Consider the following 14,636-nt stretch of genomic DNA (forward strand, 5'->3'; position numbering starts at 1 on the left):
ACCTAACTCGTTCATCACGTTGATTAAATAGCACAGTTTAGTACCATACTGATATAAAATGCTTTAAAAAAATAAAATATGTTCAGTTTGTTGTTATTTACAACATGAAGCGCATTAAACATTACATTATACCAAGGTTTCCAAAACTGGGCTTAATGAATTGAATAAAAAGCAAAAAATTAGCCTTATTAAATTTACAATTAAAATAAATAATTTTAAAATAACATTAATCAGAATAAAACACTTACTATATATATATATATATATATATATATATATATATATATATATATATATACCATGTTATTTGTTTACCTGCATGCCATGTGACCATCAGAGAACCATGAACATGCAAATATGAGACTGAATATTTAAAATATTTATTTTAAAATCTCAGGGGTAAAAGTAATTTTATTAGGTGAAAGAGGTTCAGATGACAGAAAGTTTGGGAATGCCTGCATTACATAAGAAATAATGTGAATTTGAGCATTTGAAAGAAAAAGTACTGCTCATCAGTAGTTGATGCAAACTTGAGAAAAAATTCCCAGATGCAAAATTGAGAAAATGTTCCCAGAAATAACCAAACGGGAAGCGTGGGAATTATCTGTGTACTGCAGAGAGAAAATGTCCTATAATCATAATCATACAGCCTAATATTTTTTCTTTTTATTATATAATAAATATAATAGTAAAGTTAAATAATTATATTATAATAAATAATATAATAATAAAAAATAAAATTAATATATTCTTAAAAATTAAATAATTATATTATTTATTTAATAATATTATAGTATTATATTTTGTAATAAATGTATAACTAAGAACAAATAAAACTATATTGGAAATAATTCTTACTACAGAGAGAGAGAGAGAGAGAGAGAGAGAGAGAGAGAGAGAGAGAGAGAGAGAGAGAGAGAAACATATTTGCAGTGTTCAATTCCAATGTTTTTAAATCATTAACACAGTGAGATTTAATAACCATATAATTATTACTGTTTAGGATAATTACATAATATTTCAAAAGTTTTGTCAATAATATTTGATATCATTGCTTAATTATTTTAATATAATATCATTGTTTAATTCATGTTTTAATCTATTTAATCCTAAGAAATATATTTGAATTAAAATGTAATTTTGATACTTTATTTTAATGGAAAATTATCTAACATGTCTCGTAAAAACAGAAATTATGAGTTAAGAGTTATGAATGAATATATATATATATATAAACAGGAATTTCAGTTCCATTAACACAGTGAGGTTTGATACTCATGTTTAAATACATATATATTTATTTATCCATAAGGATGTGTGTGTGTGTGTGTGTGTGTGTGTGTGCTCTTGTTTTTGTGTCATATCAGGATGATGACATGGGTATGACACAGGTATTACAAGGAGAGCGTGACTTATGAGGACATAACCCATGTCCCCATTTTTCCAAACACTTATAAATCGTACAGAATGAGTTTTTTTGAGAAAGTAAAAATGCACAAAGTTTCCTGTGAGGGTTAGGGTTAGGTGTAGGGTTGGTGAAGGGTGATAGAATATACAGTTTGTACAGAATAAAAACCATTACACCTACGGGATGAACACTCTTTACACAAAAACAAACATCTGTGTGTGTTTGTGCGTGTGTGTGTCTGTGTGTGTGTGTCTGTGTGTGTGTGTGTGTGTGTTAGTAATTAGAACTAAATAATAATAAATATCTCTAGGATCTTAGATTTAGATTACAATAGCACTCTTCCTCTCTGTTGTGGTTCAGTTAATGTCAGTTCTAGAATGTGCCACTAGCTGGCGCTAGACACCCATGTGAAACAGTTTAGATTAAATTCAATTCAAGTTTATTTGTATAGCGCTTTTTACAATACGAATCGTTTCAAAGCAACTTTACAGAAAATTATGTTTCTACAATATTTAGTAGTAGCTTATGGTGGTGACTGTCAGTTTGTGCGCGTTTGACAGGATTTTTTGAAAAATTAATACAAGACGTAGTCAGCCAGACGAAGAACATTATTAATATTATTAATAATTAATAATTATTATATGATGCAGTCACACTTGTATCAATAATTGTTAGTTCTGTTGTTGATTCAGGGTTAGCATCATCTGAGGTCCTCTAAGGGTCAGCATCATCTCTTCTCAGGTGTTCTGGATCCAGACTGGAGCTTGTGTAAATCCTAGTTACCACGGGATGAAGATCCAGCAGAAACAGAGAAACACATAGAGACATCATTAGCATAGCTGCTGATCCAACAAATTAAAATTAGTTTAACCCAAGCTAAAGAATAAAAATGCACATTTGATCAGATGCAACTACACTCACAATTTATGAGATACATTATTTGTATGCTTGGTGAAAGAGATGTGTTTTTAATCTAGATTTAAACAGAGAGAGTGTGTCTGAACCCTGAACATTATCAGGAAGGCTATTCCAGAGTTTGGGAGCCAAATGTGAGAAAGCTCTACCTCCTTTAGTGGACTTCGCTATCCTAGGAACGACCAAAAGTCCAGTGTTTTGTGACCTTAGGGAGCGTGATGGGTTGTAGCGTGGTAGAAGGCTAGTTAGGTACGCAGGAGCTAAACCATTTAGGGCCTTATAGGTAAGTAATGATAATTTGTAACTGATACAGAACTTAATAGGTAGCCAGTGCAGAGACTGTAAAATTGGGGTAATGTGATCATATTTTCTTGACCTGGTAAGGACTCTAGCTGCTGTGTTTTGGACGACCTGTAGCTTGTTTATTGAAGAAGCAGGACATCCACAAACTGTAGTCTACTAGATTCTGTGTAGTATTTTTTGGTCCAATAATTAATATCTCTGTTTTATCCAAATTTAATAGGAGAAATTATTGGTCATCCAATCTTTTACATTTTTAACACACTCTGTTAGCTTAGATAATTGAGAAGTTTCATCTGGTCTCGTTGAGATATATAGCTGAGTATCATCAGCATAACACTGGAAGCTAATTCCGTATTTTCTAATAATATTACCAAGGGGCAACATGTATATTGGAAATAGAAGGGGACCTAGGACGGATCCTTGTGGCACTTTATATTTTAATGATGATAAATGAGATCACTCCCCATTTAAATAAACAAAATGGTAGCGATCGGACAGGTAGGATCTAAACCATCTTAGAGCCTGCCCTTGAATACCTGTATAGTTTTGTAATCGATCTATGAGTATGTCATGATCTATGGTGTCGAACGCAGCACATGGGGAAGTCGTGGCCTAATGGTTAGAGAGTCGGACTCCCAATCGAAGGGTTGTGGGTTCTAGTCTCGGGCCGGATGGAATTGTGGGTGGGTGGAGTGCATGAACAGCTCTCTCTCCAGCTTCAATACCATGACTTAGGTGCCCTTGAGCAAGGCATCGAACCCCCAACTGCTCCCCGGGCGCCGCAGCATAAATGGCTGCCCACTGCTCCGGGTGTGTGCTCACAGTGTGTGTGTGTGTTCACTGCTCTGTGTGTGTGCATTTCGGATGGGTTAAATGCAGAGCACAAATTCTGAGTATGGGTCACCATACTTGGCTGAATGTCACTTCACTTCACTTCACTTCACTTCACTAAGATCAAGTAAAACTAGATTCATTTAAATCAGTGAGCTGCAAAGATATCAGAAACCAATTCGTTTAAATCGATGAGTAGAGAAGCACTGTTGCTTTACTGCCTGCATCTCCATCTCAGTGTCAGTGTCAGGGTTTGTGAGTATGTCTCTGTCTGGGAGGAAATGTACAGCATCATTCACTGACGCTTCTTACTGAAGTACGGGGTAAGTTGTCACAATGTGAACCAATTGTATGCTGGTTATAGCACACAATTGGTTATAGTTATAGCATATTTTTTATTGTACTTTTTTATTATTATTATTGAAAAAGTCTATCCACAATAATAATAAAATATGCAATATATATAGTATAATACACACATAACAAATAATAAACTATAACATAAAAGTAGGCCTATAAAAACTATTGTTTTGACCAAAAAAATTACGTTAATAAACTAAAGTGAATATTTCTCATGGAAGGTTTGTTTTTGAAAGTCAGATTCTTTATATAAATTATGTGTTATTATAGAAAATAATAGTGGGGCATATTATTTACATGCTTTCAGAGCTTTGGTTTGTCTCTGCTACACAGAGATTATGTGTATTACACATGTTGTGGTAATGCATGTTTGATGAATAAAAGTATTCATTCTTGTTTTTATATATATATATATTCTTTTTTTTCAGTGGTCCTAGAAATATACATTTTAAATTAATGAAAAGTTTTTAAATTATATTTTTGTCTTGAGATAGAAATAAAATATAATGTTACTCATAAACACACTATTGTTAGTTTACAATGCAGAAATCACTCACTGATTTGAAGCTTTTAACACAATTTTATGCTTTCAAAACTATCTCTTTAATTTTTATTACTGTATTTATTGCAGTTCTGGCTGAACTATATCTATGATAGCCAGCTAGATAACACGGATGATAAATCAGCAGAATATGCAACAAACTTAAGAGAAGCTCCGTGTTTAAGTGTGCAAGTCATTTCTCATGAGAAAAGCAGCTGGACCTTTCGACTAAACATCTCCTTTTGTGACCCATGCAGGAAAGAAACTGATCTGGGTTTGGAGAAAAGGGCAGGTTTGAGTGAACGACGCTTATTCTGCATAATAAAGACAACACCTATCAGGGGTCAGAATAGCATCTATTCACTTCCATGTCCACCAAACAGCCTTTAACCTCTTTTATGACCCTCTGCTGATGACAGATGTGGGACGAGAGGCAATCAGACGTAAAGGCCATGGCAGCTGTGATTTGTGCTGGATGTGTAGAGAATGGAGGAGGGGAGCCTCACACACTCGTTAAAGAGACCCTCGGAGAGAAGTCATCACATGCAGCAGGACGTCCGGTCTGGATAACAGTACAGTCGCTCATCCTGAATGAAATAACACATCAAGCAGCTTGTATATATCTGGCAGATGACAGATATATGAGCATTCATGTTTGTGCAAACTCTTCTCTCAAGTGCAATGCTGAAATGGAAATCACACATTACTGATGTACTTCATTTACTTTACATTACATTTATTCATTTAGCAGACGCTTTTATCCAAAGCGACTTACAGATGAGGACAGTGGAAGCAATCAAAAACAACAAAAGAGCAATGATATATAAGTGCTATAACAAGTCTCAGATAGGTTAACACAGTACACGTAGCATGGGCTTTTAAATAATATAATAAATAAAAAGAAAACAGATAGAATAAAAAAAGAATAGAGCAAGCTAGTGTTAGAGATCTTTACACATACACACACACACACACACACACACACACAAACACATACATACAATTGCATAATAAATGAAAAGAAAATAGAAACACAAAAAGATTAGAAAGGTAGTTAGATTTTTTTTTAAGAATAGAATTAGAATAGTGAGTGTTAAAGTTAGAGGGTCAAATAAAGATGGAAGAGATGTGTTTTAAGCCGATTCTTGAAGATGGCTAAGGACTCAGCTGCTCGATTGAGTTGGGGAGGTCATTCTACCAGAAGGGAACATTTAATTTAAAAGTCCGTAAAAGTGACTTTGTGCTTCTTTGGGATGAACAATCAAGCGACGTTCACTTGCAGAACACAAGCTTCTAGAGGCACATAAGTCTGAAGTAATGAATTTAGGTAAATGGGTGCTGAGCCAGTGGTAGTTTTTTAGGCAAACATCAATGCCTTGAATTTTATGCAAGCAGCTATTGGAAGCCAGTGCAAATTGATAAACAGATGTGTGACGTGTATTCTTTTTGGCTCATTAAAAATGAATCTTGCTGCCACATTCTGAATTAATTGTAAATGTTTGATAGAATTGGCTGGAAGACCTGCCAAGAGAGTGTTGCAATAGTCCAGCCTGGACAGAACAAGAGCTTGAACAAGGAGTTGTGCAGCATGTTCCCAAAGAAAGGGCTTGATCTTCTTGATGTTGAATAAAGCAAATCTGCAGGATCAGACAGTTTTAGCAATGTGGTCTGAGAAAGTCAGCTGATCATCAATCATAACTCCAAGATCTCTAGCTGTTTTTGAAGGAGTTATGGTTGATGTACCTAACTTGATGGTGAAATTATGATGAAACGATGGGTTTGCTGAAATCACAAGCAGTTCTGTCTTGGCAAGGTTGAGTTGAAGGTGATGGTCCATCATCCAGGAAGAAATGTCTGTTAGACAAGCTGAGATGCGCATAGCTAGCGTCGGATCATCAGGATGGAATGAGAGTAGAGTTGAGTGTCATCAGCATAGCAGTGGTATGAAAAGCCATGTTTCTGAATGACAGAACCTAATGATGCCATGTAGACAGAGAAGAGAAGTGGTCCAAGAACTGAGCCCTGAGGCACCCCAGTAGTTAGATGTTGTGGCTTGGACACCTCACCTCTCCAAGATAATTTGAAGGACCTATCTGATAGGTAAGACTCAAACCATTGAAGTGTGGTTCCTGAGATGCAATTTGCCAGTAGGGTTGATAGGACGATCTGGTGATTAACCGTGTCAGCGGCGGACAGATCAAGCAGGATAAGTACTGAAGATTTGGATTCTGCTCTTGCCAGTCTTAGCGCTTCAACAACTGACAGCAAGGCCGTTTCAGCTGAATGTCCACTTCTGAAGCCAGATTGGTTGCTGTCAAGGAGGTTGTTGTTTGTGAAAAATGTAGAGACTTGGTTGAACACAGCTCGTTCAAGTGTTTTTGCAATGAAAGGAAGAAGTGAAACTGGTCTTTAGTTCTCTAAAAGAGAGGTTTAGGCTGGGTTTCTTAAGTAGTGGAGTTATACAAGCCCGTCTAAATGATGAGGGAAAAACACCAGTGTGGAGGGAAGTGTTGATGATGTGATTGAGTGCAGGTACAACTTCAGGAGAAATGGCTTGAAGAAGATGAGATGGAATAGGATCAAGCGGGCAAGTAGTAGGGTGAGTAGAAAGAATGAGTTTTGAGACTTCTGCCTCAGAGAGTGAAGAGAAGGATGTGAATGAGTGTAAGTTTCCTGTTGATATGAGTTTGACTGATTGTGGTGTGGAACATTGTGCACTAATGTGTTTAATTTTATTAATGAAAAACGCTGCAAAGTCGTCAGCTATTAGAGATGAAGCAGGAGGGGGAGGAGGAGGACAAAGAAGTGAGGAAAATGTTTTAAAAAGCATGTGAGAGTTAGACGAATTGTTAATTTTGTTATGGTAATATGTCATTTTAGCAGAGGAGACATAAGCAGAGAAAGAAGATAGGAGTGACTGATACACAATAAGGTCAGTAGTATTTTTGGATTTGCGCCACACCCTTTCAGCAGCTCTAAGCTTAGAACGGTGTTCATGTAGAACATCAGAAAATCAAGGGGCAGAAGGGGTGTTATGGGCTGGCCTGGAAGACAAGGGGCAAACAGTGTCTAAACAAGATGTAAGAGTGGAGCAGAAAGTATCAGTAGCACTGTTAGCATCCAAAGATTATAACAGTTTAGGGGAAGGAAGTGAAGATGAAACTGTCACGGGGTGACTTTGTAAGGGCGGAACGAAAAAACGATGGAGATTGGTTCCGCCCGGACCGTAATCCTCAAACACCGGATGCTTCCGGGAAACCCGGGAGCAGAAATCAGGGGTTTATCGCTCGCAGGTGGTTAGATGAGCGGCGCGATCGCGGATTGGGCAGTATGAAGAGCAGGAGGAGGATAAAGAGGGCCTCAGAAACTGCAGAGGAGGGGTCTTTTATTTCAGCCGTTTCGGCGCGGGGGGTGGGGTGTTTGGGCGAGTGTAGCAGGAGGAAGGCGGAGGAGATTGTTGGCTGGGCGAAGATGGAGACAAGGATTCGGCAGAAACAGAAACTGGGCTGAGTATATTGGGATGTCTACCTAACTGTGAAATATTTTATGGACATGTGTAACAAACTTTGAGTGGTTGGAAACAGGAAGACTCACTGGAAGTACCGCCGAAGGAGGCCCGTCCGATGGGTTATGTGACAGCTGGAGGAGTGTCCAAGAGCTGGGAAGCAGAGGAGAAAAAGAGGCCTCGTGTTAATAACGGTGTGAGTACCCTAAACCCTCATACAGCAACAATAGCCTTTGGAGTGAACCATTTGTGAGCCGCCTTGTGAGTTTGCGGCATAGTGATTGTGCGGCCCCACGGTGGAGGAGGATTGTGGGTGAGCCGGGACCAGTGAGCGAGAGCAAAGATTTGGGGTGTCGTGGCGGTGACGCTTTAAAGGAATGTTCGTTGCATCAGTCCTCTACGAATTCCAGGACGAGTCTTGAGTCAGATGGGGTTGTGACCCTAAATTCACCAAGAGTGTGTGGAGTGCAGTGGGTGAGTCTCTGTCCGTTGCTGTGAGTGTATGCACTGGAAAATTGCAGTGTGGTGCTGTATTTGTGTCGTCAACAACCACCTTTCAGGCCTGACGAAACCCTGTAAAAGAAGAGAGTGCTGAGGCGGGCGAAGAAAACAAGTTACCTTGATGTACTTACCTTATGCCCGAAGCTAAAGCCAGCATATTGTGTTGTACACCCGCCTGTAAGCCAGAATAAGGGACACCGGTGAATAAGCTGATTGTTGATATCGCCCAAAGGGAAAAGGAGTGAAAGGCTCACCTGAGATCTCCCGTGACGGAGCTTGAGAGACCCGAGACTGTTGTTCCCCAATCGGAGGATTGGATTTTAGCTTCCCCTCCCCCTTCCACAATAACCTTTTTTTTTGTAATTTAATAAAGTGGTTTTAATATTTAATTACTGGTTTCCTTGTGTGTCTGGTCATTGGGGTGTTCTTGGGACCTCCTCGAGGTGGAAACAAGGAAGGGGCGTGACCCACGACACCTGTGGTCCGCTCCGACCTGTGACAAAACCATTGCAGAAAGCTGGGAGGGTGAAAGTGTGCGTAGGTTACGTCGAAAGATGACATGTGGAGGGGTAAGTGATGTGTCAGGGACAATGTTGAGGTTAAGAGTGAGGAGGAAGTGATCCGACGTGTGCAGTGGAGTAACCAGAATATGATCAGTAGAGCAGTGTCATGTATAAATAAGGTCCAGTTGGTTGCCTGATTTGTGATTGGCAGTAGTTGACACTCGGTTGAGATCAAAAGAGGCAAGCAGAGAGTGGAAATCAGTAAACATAGGTTTATCTAGATGGATGTTGAAATCTCCAAGCATAACTAGGGGAGTACTTCACAAACTACAAGAGCAGCTACATTAATATCATATATTCTACTGTTTGGTTTTGTCATGTTGTGTATTTAGGTGGCATTTAACAGAGCCGAAACCTGACATGGATGAAATTGGTTCTTCAGAGCTCAGTGAAGTACAATATGACAGCTGACCTTCTTTCGGATTATGTTTATTTGAAATGCATTAACATTCTCATTTATGTGTGTGTGTGTGTGTGTGTGTACGCACACACTATGACCTTCCTAGACTATTGAGGTTCAAATGTCACTGGTGTAAATGGGTCAAATGCATTTATTCACTTCCGTTTTACCTGTTTTCTAATGATTTTCACATCAAGGCTTGTGTGTTTTGTTGGAGAGCTGACACTGAACAAGTGCTCATTTAGTGCTCTGGAAGTTTTCAGAAGCACACCTCGATTCCCGTTTCACCGCGGGGCTGTGAAATTATATTTCCTCTTCATAATGGAGAAGCAATGCTGAGGAATCCGTTCAGACTCCCAGCGCACATAACCATTTGACGCTTTCCCTCGCTGGAGCTGCTCACAGTCAATCAGGAAGGATGCAAGTGCTGAAGAACATATAGATCTGTGTGTCTTGTGCTACAGTTTTTGCCCGTTGCTTGAACACATTTTGCAAAATTTCGCAGTCTGTTCTCTTGCCTGCAGAAGAGACATGCGGCGTGTGGGTGGACCCTCTGCCCAGCTTCCCTCACAGTCAGGCCATGGTTGATCACATGGTCCACCAAAGTTGCTCTTATATCATCAGAAATAGGGGTCCGTGTTTGTGTGAGTGAGTGAGTGTGTGTGTGTGTGTGTGTGTGTGTGTGTGTGTGTGTGTGACGAAACATCATTTAGCAGTGAAACACATTCATGGGCTTCTTGAGTGAAGTGTTCATAGTGAGGTGACACTGACCTTCAGGAAATGATGTCATGACCTCTTCAGAAGAACACAGGGTTGCTCAATTTCATATTCACTTGGTGTTTCACATGTCTGATAACTGTGTACAATACCATCACACATCAGTCAAACGTTCTCAGTCATTAAAACATTAATGTACACTAAACAGTGTTGCTTGCTCATCTTCAGAGCAGTAGACTGAGAGAAACTCACTCCTCTCGAATGAGAATGAATGCGTTTGCTTTAACCGCCGTGCAGCTTATTTATGATGTCAGCAGTGACATGTCGTCTGTCAGCTGAAGATATGGCGTCCGCTCTAATAAAGAGGCAGATTGGGATTGCCGTTAGTGATTTATATGTGAGGATGGCATGCTCTGACCGCTCAGACACGGAGGTTAATTAAAACACAGCCTTACAGCCTCGTTCATCCTCGTTCATCCTGGAGCAAGAACTCTGGCTGCGTGTTTGATGGTCAGACTCCAAACTCATGCTGATCCTTAAATGGCTTCATCTTTCATTTTTTAATATGATATATTATATTTGTGTGTGTGTGTGTATATATATATATATATATATATATATATATATATATATAAAGATTATTAGAGTGTTTTACAAGAAAATGCTATTTTTAGTTTTTATACATTCATAAAAAATAAAAAAAAACATTTAATCCAATATGTTACTTGGCTCATTATTGTAATCGTTTGTAAAATTTACTAGCAGTTTCTGAGAGAAAAGTTGTTTCTACATCCGTGTTGTTTTTCAGTGTACAGTATTGTATATATTTTCCTGTGTATTTTTCCCCCTCGTCATCAGTATGTTCAGTGTCTTCATTGACGTCTGCTGTAAAGACCATTCACTGACAGTCGATTCCCCATCACTGGCTCATTTGTCAAAGATAAACAAGTGACGTGACGTATTCGAGCAAAAGCCCTCGTGTTTCAGTCTTCATGTGTCACAGCTAACATCTCAGTCCATCAATACAATCAATTCAAATGCTCAGTTACAGTCTCTTGAATCACACAGAATCTCAAAGCTTTCAAGCCTTTTTGAGGCGTTTCTGAACCGTCAACAGTGATTTAATGGTCTCTGGAAAACATCCTGCTGTCTGATGAACTTCTAATAGCTTGGCTCCTCTTGAGAAGCACAGATTTGGACAGTCTGCCAAACTCTTGAGGTAATACCTGTTCAGATTTCGCACAAAACGTCTCTCTGACACCAAGCCCAAATACAGCACTGCTGAAAATGATGGACCGTGCTCCGTGTCACACTAACATATGACACGCTGGTGACCAACATTATGAATTCAGGATGTGGAGCTGAGAGGAAATATAATTGTTCAATACTTTGCCATATTTTTAGTAACGCCTCTTGCTGACTCACAATATTTCCGATCGCAGTTTGTCATTCAGGGAAGAGCCATTCCCAACAACACAACAAGAGCGATCCAATTTTCTCTGCCCACCACAGAGATCCATCTTACCTGATTGAAGACAGAACAGAACAGGTTTTGTTATGGGATCTAATGTGTGCCATCACAGCAGAATCCATCAGCAGGTGCTGTTTTTCAGCTCAGAGCGCAGGTCATGGGTTCAATTCCCAGGGAATGCATGCACTGATTAAACATGTATCTTGAATGCAGATCCATGAAAGTAAATGTTAATGTTTTTCTACAAAAAATGCTTGAAAGATCGAGACAGAAGAAGGATGAACAAGGAGCCTACAGAACAGCTACAGAAATAAATTGGTATTGGAATTTACAGCTTGAAACAATGCAAAAATAAATAAATATAATAAATAATAAATAATAATATAATAAATATTATAATCGATTATAATTATATAATTATATGTTATAACTTTTTTTTACCAATTCTTACTATGTGTTTCCAGATCCCTACTATTACTACCACTCATTAAGCACACATCACACAATGTACGCAGCACAATCTTAAAAACCTGCGCACTTTATATAAACTTTGCCTATATCTGCTAAGACACTACTTTATTTTTCTATTGGTTCCTGGAATTGTCAAGCCGATTTCATTACTTCTATTATTAGTCATTTAAAGCTCAATCTCATTGCCCTAACAGAGACCTGGATCAAACCAGAGGACACTACTACACCTGCAGCACTCTCCAATAATTTCTCATTTTCCCACTCCCCCGTTTGACTGGAAGAGGTGGAGGTACTGGTCTGCTCATCTCTTATGATTGGAAATTTAATCCTTTACCATCTCTCGGTATCCTCCTTTGCTCCTTTGAATCTCATTCAGTTACTGTTACCTACTGTAACAATGTTCGTGGGATGGAAGGAAGAGGACAAAGGGGTCGGCTGGACTGCTGACAGGTTTTTTATTAACAAAACAAAAAAGGTTACAAACACCCAAACGGTGACTTTTATTCTGACACGCTCAGTAGCACCTTCGTTTTCCTCTTTTCCGGTTTCCGCTTCCGGCCTGGGTCAGCAGTCCGTCTCTCTCTCGCTTGCTTCCGTCTCTCCTGGCGTTTTATACTCTCTCCACGCCAATTACTAGAACAAGAAACAGGTGATGATAATTTTTGCCCAAACCACTCACTTACTGCTCGTCTCCTGATTGTCTCTCCCACTGCAGACTTCGCTAAACCACGCCCCCCCTGCCACACCTACCCTCTTAAAATACATTTTGTAGTTGTCTATCGACCCCCAGGACCACTGGGTAACTTTTTGGATGAATTAGATGTGTTGCTCTCAACCTTTTCTGTGGATGGTACTCCCCTAGTTATTCTTGGAGATTTCAACATCCATCTAGATAAACCTCTGTTTGCTGATTTCCACACTCTGATTGCCTCTCAACCGAGACTCAACTACACGAAACTGCTCTACTGATCATGTTCTGGTTACTCCAGTGCACACGTCGGATCACTTCCTCCTCCTCACGTAACCTACGCTCACTCTAACCCTCCCGGCTTTCTGCTATGGTTTCATCTTCACTTCCTTCCCCTAAACCAGCAGTTCTCAATTCCAGTCCTCGTGCCCCACTGCTCTGCACATATTGTATGTCTCTCTTTGTTAGCACACCTGATTCAGAAAATCATCCCGTTAGAAGTGAGCTCCGTGCATGAACTGTGTTCCGATTGACATGTTCTCTACACAGTGTTTACTGCTCCCTACTCCCTGAGTGTACCCTACTCCATTCACGGATTTGCTTTGCACAACGTCCGTTTGCACACACGGACAAGTGTAACATCATATACCTCTGTAAATCAATACAATTTAAATTCACATCTCGCACACTTCAATGTACTTTGAATGAAACATATATGTTTGCTTCGAACTGGAATCATGGTGGAATATCCTGTGATGTTCACTTCACAGGGCACTTACAGTACAGACACACCTTCTCCTTCAAAGAGTTTTCTTTATTTTCATGACTATGAAAATTGTAGAGTCACACTGAAGGCATCGAGGGCTATTTGAGCAAGAAGGAGAGTGATGTGGTGCTGCGCCAGATGACCTGGCCTCCACAGTCACCGGACCTGAACCCAATCCAGATGGTTTAGGGGTGAGCTGGAACGCAGACAGAAGGCAAAAGGGCCAACAAGTGCTAAGCATCTCTTGGGAACTCCTTCATGTTGAAGACCATTTCAGGTGACTAGCTCTTGAAGCTCATCAAGAGAATGCCAAGAGTGTGCAAAGAAGTAATCAAAGCAAAAGGTGGCTACTTTGAAGTACCTAGAATATGACATATTTTCAGTTGTTTCACACTTTTTTGTTATGTATATAATTCAATATATAATTCCACACGTATTAATTCATAGTTTTGATGCCTTCATTGTGAATCTACAATTTTCATAGTCATGAAAATAAAGAAAACTCTTTGAATGAGAAGGTGTGTCCAAACTTTTGGTGTGTACTGTATGTTCGAATAAAACAAATGTCTGAAGCAATCAGAGGAAAGTACAAAATGTGCAGAGGAGTTGGGTGCGAGGACCATGAATTGAGTACCATTGCCTAAACTGTATGAATCTTTGGATGCTAACAGTGCTACTGATACTTTCTGTTCCACTCTTACATCTTGTTTAGACACTGTTTGCCCCTTATCTTCCAGGCCAGCCCGTAACACCCCTTCTGCCCCTTGGTTATCTGATGTTCTACGCGAACACCGTTCTAAGCTTAGAGCTGCTGAAAGAGTGTGGCGCAAATCCAAAAATACTACTGACCTTAATGTTTATCAGTCACTCATCTCTTTCTTCTCTGCTAATGTCTCCACTGCTAAAATGACAAACTACCATAACAAAATTAACAATTTGTCTAGGTGTGGAATGCTCCTTAAAACATTTTCCTCACTTCTTTGTCCTCCTCCTCCCCCTCCTGCTTCATCTCTAATAGCTGATGACTTTGCAACGTTTTTCATTAATAAAATTAAACACATTAGTGCACAATTTTCCACCCCACAATCAGTCATGCTCATATCACCAGCAAACATACACTCATTTACATCCTTCTTTTCACTCTCTGAGGCAGAAGTCTCCAAACTCATCCCTTCTAATCATCCTGCTACTGGCCG

This window comes from Carassius gibelio, chromosome A18 (genome assembly GCF_023724105.1).
Source record: "Carassius gibelio isolate Cgi1373 ecotype wild population from Czech Republic chromosome A18, carGib1.2-hapl.c, whole genome shotgun sequence".
NCBI classification, from domain to species: Eukaryota; Metazoa; Chordata; class Actinopteri; order Cypriniformes; family Cyprinidae; genus Carassius; species Carassius gibelio.